Raw genomic sequence first — 6,672 nt, 5'->3', positions numbered from 1 at the left:
TTTAGTGCTGGCAATGCTCAGATAATCTCTAAATTATATAAACTGTTCCAGACAGCACAGCACCACGAGAGGTTTCCCAAGCCTCTTCTGCCTAAATCTGGACTTTACAATTGCAGGCTTACTTCAGTCACAATGGCAAGGCGTGGGTTCTTCAGTGAAGACTAGCAAACGCCACTCAGCAGTGCATTCAAAGGCTAACATTCCAGGCCTGAGTCTTCCATGCAAATGCTGATATACTAAAAATAAGCCCATTAGTAGAGCACTTAAAATAAGTGAGCCAGAGGAGAAGTGTCCCAAGTTCATGTAAAAAGCCACAGAGGTTGATCAACAAGCTCCTGCATATTTTCTTATGAAAATTGTAGATATCCACATCAAGAAGCACTGAGTGATTAAACCCAGCAGTGGGGCAGGCACCCTGACAGGTATGACATACTCGGGGTGGGAGGACATCTCAACCACTATTGTGGGGTAGACAGAAGCAGCATCCACAGCAACTTCTAAGTACGTGGGGACAAAGCTGCCCGCTTGTGTTGCCATTGTGATGACAGTGGCTTTAAGCTCATCATGGTCTGCTTCTGGCCATAACTAGACATCCAGTGGGTGTCTAATGAGGAATAAAGGGTGCTTCTAAAGCCTAGGAAGCTCAAGAACAGGAATCTGAGCAAATTTCTCTGGCTCTTGGTCCAGGAATCCCATGCCAGGCAGGTGTGCCATTGCTAGTTCAGGTCTCTGTGTTCCACTCCTTATAAAGCCACAGACACTATCACAGAGCCCCACCCCAATGAGCTCATGTGGCACTCACTGTCATTGTAAAGATTTTTTTGTCTCATTTCCAAATACTAGTAACATGTGACTTTGGGGATTAAGTTTTTAATACTTGAAACTTGAGGGCCACATTCATACCATGATAGTGATCAATATCCAACTATGAAACCTAACAATGAGGGCTCACTTAGTCAAGTGCAAGTTTGAGGACCTGAGTCTGGATCCCCCAAACCCACACAAAATCTGGACACAGTGTGCTCTTCTGAGAGACAGGTCGCCGTCTGGAGTTCATTGACCAACGAGTCTCAAAAAGTATAAGGTGGAGATTAATTCAGAAGATACCCAGTATCAACCTCTGTCCCCCAGCTGCTTATAAGCTCTCTCTCTCTCTCTCTCTCTCTCTCTCTCTCTCTCTCTCTCTCTCTCTCTCTCTCTCTGTCTGTCACACACACACACACACACACACACACACACACACACACACACACTCCAACACCAACACAACAAAACAAAAACTCATAGAGATTGATTGTCCTGCCTTTGCCTCCTAGTGCTGGGCTAAAAGGTGCCGGCCACCATGGCAAGCAAGTCAGAGTCTTTAAGAAAATAATTAAATTAAAATGAGGGCATTGGTGTCAGTACCAGTCAAGTATAAGAAGATGACATTAGGACACAGACATGCAGGGAAAAGTCATGTGATGACTCAGGCTGAGGATGCCATCTTCAGCCAAGGAGAGGGGCTAAGTAGTCACACTCACACCCTGATCTTGGGTCTTCAGCCTTCAGAAGGCAAGTCATCAGCTTCTATTACATCATCTGGAACGTCTTAAATGTTTTCCACTCACAAATGCATCCTGCCTAAAATTTTTACACAGCCCTGGGCGTATGGACATAAACCTAGGGTGCACGACTCTAATAAAACACAAAGATGTTTATTTCAAAACAATCTTTTGGTGCATATATAAGTTTACTATTTATTTTGATGGAAGCATGTTTGTGTACTACTGAATGAATGGATGTGCACACTAAGGAAAGGGATGAATGGGCTTTTCCTTTCCAAATTCGAACTAGCGCCTGTGCCTGCAGCCTTCCTCAGATCTGTGCCTCGTGACTCACAGGCTTCCAACGCAGCTGATGCCTGGAGCTTGCTTAGTTCTCCTCCTGAGAGGCAGTCAGTCATTTGAATTAGTGTCCTGTCAAATGCCCTGGGCTTTGTCTTTCCCATGACCCCATAAAGTGGGTTCTGTCAGTCTCTCAAGAGTCTGTCTCCTTCCCTTTCTGTCAGAGATCTGGGAAGTCCATGGCTGGTGTCCGGAGGAAAGGGTATTCTTAGTTCTGACTAAGGCATTGAGAACTCTCAAACAAGCGCCAATGGCGTTCTAATGAGGAGCAGATGAAGGGCACAAAAGCCTAAGCCCCAAATCCGGGAAAGCTGAGAAAAGAAAATACCAATATTGCCAAATCATCTGAGCTCTGAATTTAAAAGCATGCTCATTCTGCTAGCTGGACCCTGGCAATGACCCCAAGGAGGAGTTCCGAATCATGCAGATTCGAAAGAAATAAATTTAATCAAGAAACCACAACTCTCAGATAGGTTCACCAAAAGGGATGTTGGCCCACACTTAAAGAAAAACGTCTGCAATGGCCAAATAACCCATGACTAATTACGACGTGTGGCTGGGTGGGGCAAAATGCAAGGCAGCTAGAAGCCAATGGAGGGTGTGATGTCTTTGTTCCCATTGTCACAGATCCTTCCTTTGTTGTGAGGGCTCTGAGCTGTGTTCCACGAGCTAAAAGAAAAAGTAGAAAGCTCAGTTCTCTTCATTTGCTTACCTTTGCGTGGCCTCCAGTCCTTGGGAGGTGCTTTTGTTGTGTATGTGCAAGTTTTACACATTTTCACCAGAAAAATGGATGACTAACCCCAACAAACTCTGTGAGGTTTCCTCTTTCCTCCCTTTGCAGGACAAACAGTGAGAGAGGATGCACATAAATCCCTATAATGTGACCCCAAATCTCCTTATATCCAGCATTTGTATCCAGCAGTAACACTGGCTTCCATCAAATGACAGAGGAGAAGATGGATGGCCAAAATCCCAGGCTGCCTCCTTCAAACCCAGCCAGAAGTCCTCCTCTGGCTTAAGTTTGAGAACAAAATCCAGGGCTCCCAGAGTGCTAATGGTGAGGCAGCTGTCATCCAACATGTTAATTAAAGACACAATTAGTTGTGAACAGGAGAGAAAAGAGGAACTGATAAAGGGGGTTCAGCAGCCCCAAGAGTGTCTTCAGGGCACTGACATGCTTTTTAGGTTTAAGTAGAAGAATTGGGGTGGGGGCAAAAGATCTGCAAAATTAAGCAGTTTGATCCAGGTATGGTCTGGTTGGTCCTCTCCCAGCTCTGGTTCTGCAGCATAGTCTGAGTTAGTCATTATCATCTGAGGGGAGCAATCTGGTTCTCATGAGGCGATCACTCCTTCTCCACGGTCCAGCTTCACCAGAGCAGACAACAACCCTCACATAGGAGTGGTCTGTTTGGTGGCAGTTTTAGTCCTTAGTCATAGGGTGTTCATTGATCGACCCTATTGTTCCCAGGATCTAAAGTGTCTACCAGAATATAACAATGTCTTGACAGCTTCAAATATGGATGAGGGATATGGAAAGGGGTGGAGGAAGTACTCTGATAATAAGATGCTCATGGAGTCAGATACAAAGGAGGAGAGAGGTCAGGATTTTTCCTGGTCTCAGTTACCTTGTGGGACCGAGGGAGGAGTCAGTGCTCTTTACCTAAAGTACTTTCTAAGTACCCGTTGTACCTCTACCTCAATTCCCTGACCTTGAATTGTAGAGCTTTCCCCCAGTGGTCGTAAACTTTGGCTTAAAACGAATTGTGCATTCTTTAAGAAAATATTCTTTAAGCATCTCTGAATGGTCCAGATCCCTCTTTCAAATAAAAATTAAAATTACTAGGAAAATGCAGAAAAGTAAAAGTAGCCTCATGTACCTTGGGGGATTCACTTAAGTTTACCCTAACTTCTGTCTTTACTTACCATTCTTATAAAAGATCAAATTATACAAGTTACTATTGCTTGACTGAGAAATAATTTCAGAAAGTCTTACAGGGAGTTCCATTTATTCTTTCTTTTCACTGCTAAAAGTTCTATAGATGGAAAGAAAGCAAAAATTTGGTCATGTTTATAAACTAGAAACCATGTTGAAAATCCAACAGCAGTCTTTAAGGATAGTGTGAAATACATATTTGGTTTCTGAACAGCTCCTAAAGACACAAGAAATCTTCAGGAAGATGTGGTTTGCTTTCTATGTCAAAGACTGAAAGTTAGCTGAAAGTCCCCCACAAAACATCAGGATGCAGCTGGTCACCATAAAGATCAGCAAGATGAGAATATGGGGACATTTAATACCATCTCCAACCTGGGGAGGAGGGAAAAGCTAAAGATAAGTTGGTAATCTGTGGACAATTACTTGACCAATCTTGGATTTCTAATGAAGTTTCCATGGAAACTCAAAAGGACAGAGATTAGAGGATCTCTGGTGGCTGAGGTTTGGTAGTGCTGGCAGAGTGTGAGGTATGGGTGTGGGAGTTCTGAGATTCTTCCCTACACATCTTAAATAGTCTTTGTTTCCTGACTTGTGTGGACCATTCTAATAAGTTCGTAAACAAAAGCAGAGGTGTGGAAACTGCTCACAGCCTCCCTGCCAGAAACACAAATAAGACAATTTGAGGCATCTGAAATATGTGGGGTCAGCCCTGGGAACTGAGTCTGCAGCCTGTAGGATCTGGTACCAACTCTAGGTAGACCAAATTGATTCGAATGACAATACACATTGTATGAAACCTGCACATCTGAGCTCACAGATGTATTATGTCCCAAGAGCATTAAACCAACTGTTTGGTGTGCTGTTCTCAGACAGACAGATCCATATTTACAAAATCACCCACCAGGATGCAAGGAAAGTGACCCAGCAGTTAGATGATTGTGACCATGGGTGATCTGATTGAATTACCACGTTTTCTAACTTAACTTTAGGCCAGTTCATGTTGGACCAGTCTACCCGACACCAGCATGATGCTGCATAGAATTCCTGACACCTCTAAGCAAATGCTTGTGTCTATGTCTCCTTTTCTATAGTACATTTTAGTCTCCTTGGAGTATATAGAAACCAGAGACAAGGTCTTCTGTTCCCCTGTAAGAGATGAGGCACTTGGCGATTGTGCAGAGGCAGATCTGAAGCAGCAGCAGAACCAGTTTTAAGCTGCTTTCTGCACAGCGCTGTTTGCATTAGGACGTGGGAGCCGATTTTATGCAATGCTGAGGAGAAGTCAAAACCTGGGCACCAGACTAAAAACTTGCTGATGCTTCAGATTCTGCTATGGCAAATTTTTTCCACAAACCTTCAATCTCTAAATGTAAATAACATTCCTCTGGGCAATACAGAACTATTATTTAGGAGCTAAGAAAACAGACCTCCCGAACAATTGTTTTCTTGAACTCGGTTGGCACGACGGTATGTGTTTTGCAAAAAGTCAAAGCAAAATTATGTACATGGGTGCGTGTTCCTCAGTGTGGCTTCCCAAGCATTTGAGCAAGGTTTTCCCGACATGGAGAAAGTGTTCAGATCAAGGTTGGAAGGGTCATGCACCTTTGCAGGACTTCAACAGTTTTGTTTCTGAGGTGGCAGATCAATGCATAGTGGATCCTTGGTGAGGTCGTTATTTATTTGAGTTCTTACATAGTCATTTCTCACAGAAAAACTACGGAGTATACAGCGTTGGGATTTTGGAAACAGAAACACTCAATCTCAGAAAGCATAAACATTCAGCCTGAGTCACCAACTAACTCAGACTGTTAAGCCCAGGCAATCTGGCTTACAGAAATGTCATTCTTTCTGTGGTTTGGCATTGTCCAGTCTAATAGCCTTGACACTTGTTGGGAAAATCCATATAATTTTGATAAAAGGAAACAATTTTGTCATGGATTTACCTTCCAACATAGAGACAATACTCCAACTAGATGTTATCTCATGCTAGGGCAGAAGAACTTCAGAACCAGGAGTAGGTCATCTGCTCTTGTGCTACAGACTAATGCAGTCACATAGACACCTCCACTCCAAGCAGTACAGGTTATAACCAGTACTCTCGACTGCCTTCTAGAACTTTACAGTGCGATCCTATTAATGATGTCATAGCAGAGTCACAGAACATGGAGAAACCAAGCTAATTTTCACCTAAAAGTTTCATTCCTATTAGCCAGTGTTAAAAGTTTCTGAGCATATCAATGGAAGGGAAAAGGGGAAATCTCCAATCTCACCTAGCTGTGAACCCTGCAACTTTTAACAACTACTGGTATAACAAGATATATCTACTGGTACAATAATGGTACAAATGTTATGGAAGTAACCACTTTCTGCTGAAATCTAAGACCTCCTCCCTGAGCTGGAGCCTGTATCTGGCACTGTTAAAGGGGCTAAGAACTTGTGGCCAAATAGCTCTTAGCCCCTAGGGAAGAGCCTGAGGCTATGTTTTGCTAAACGGACATAGTATTAAGATGACTCTCGGTGACTTCTTACTATAGAGCAGAACATCTTTCCATCCTTATCAGAGAAGTTTCTCCTTACATTAGATGCCAGTTAACAAACTTCTTAATGTGCAGAGAATAAATATCTGTGGGGTGCATTGCCTCAAATGGAACTTTTATATGTTACACGTTCCCCACAAGGCTCAGAAATCCTCTGGGGAGAAGAATGGAAAGATTGTAACAGCCAGAAGTGGTCCCTAACATCAAGGAAACAGGGGTTTTCCTACAACAGAGAAGTTGCATGTACAAATTCACGATGACAGAGATAGTATTTACTTGAGAAAGCTCCAGTCAGACAAATCTCAGCATAGGGTGG

The 6,672-nt window shown here is 43.2% G+C and overlaps 1 long non-coding RNA gene across 1 annotated transcript; it reads right to left on the bottom strand.

The window, feature by feature from the left end:
• Nucleotides 1–2,314: 2,314 nt before the first annotated feature.
• LOC134486835 (uncharacterized) lies at nucleotides 2,315–6,468 on the bottom strand. The gene is made up of 2 exons (XR_010066257.1): nucleotides 5,763–6,468; nucleotides 2,315–2,555 (listed from the first exon to the last, which is right to left on the bottom strand). It is a non-coding gene; the product is annotated as an uncharacterized LOC134486835 (long non-coding RNA).
• Between the last annotated feature and the right edge of the window lie 204 nt (nucleotides 6,469–6,672).

This window comes from Rattus norvegicus, chromosome 4 (genome assembly GCF_036323735.1).
Source record: "Rattus norvegicus strain BN/NHsdMcwi chromosome 4, GRCr8, whole genome shotgun sequence".
Classification (NCBI taxonomy): domain Eukaryota; kingdom Metazoa; phylum Chordata; class Mammalia; order Rodentia; family Muridae; genus Rattus; species Rattus norvegicus.
Note: the sequence above shows the minus strand (reverse complement) of the source record. Positions and strands in the feature narration are given on the sequence as shown.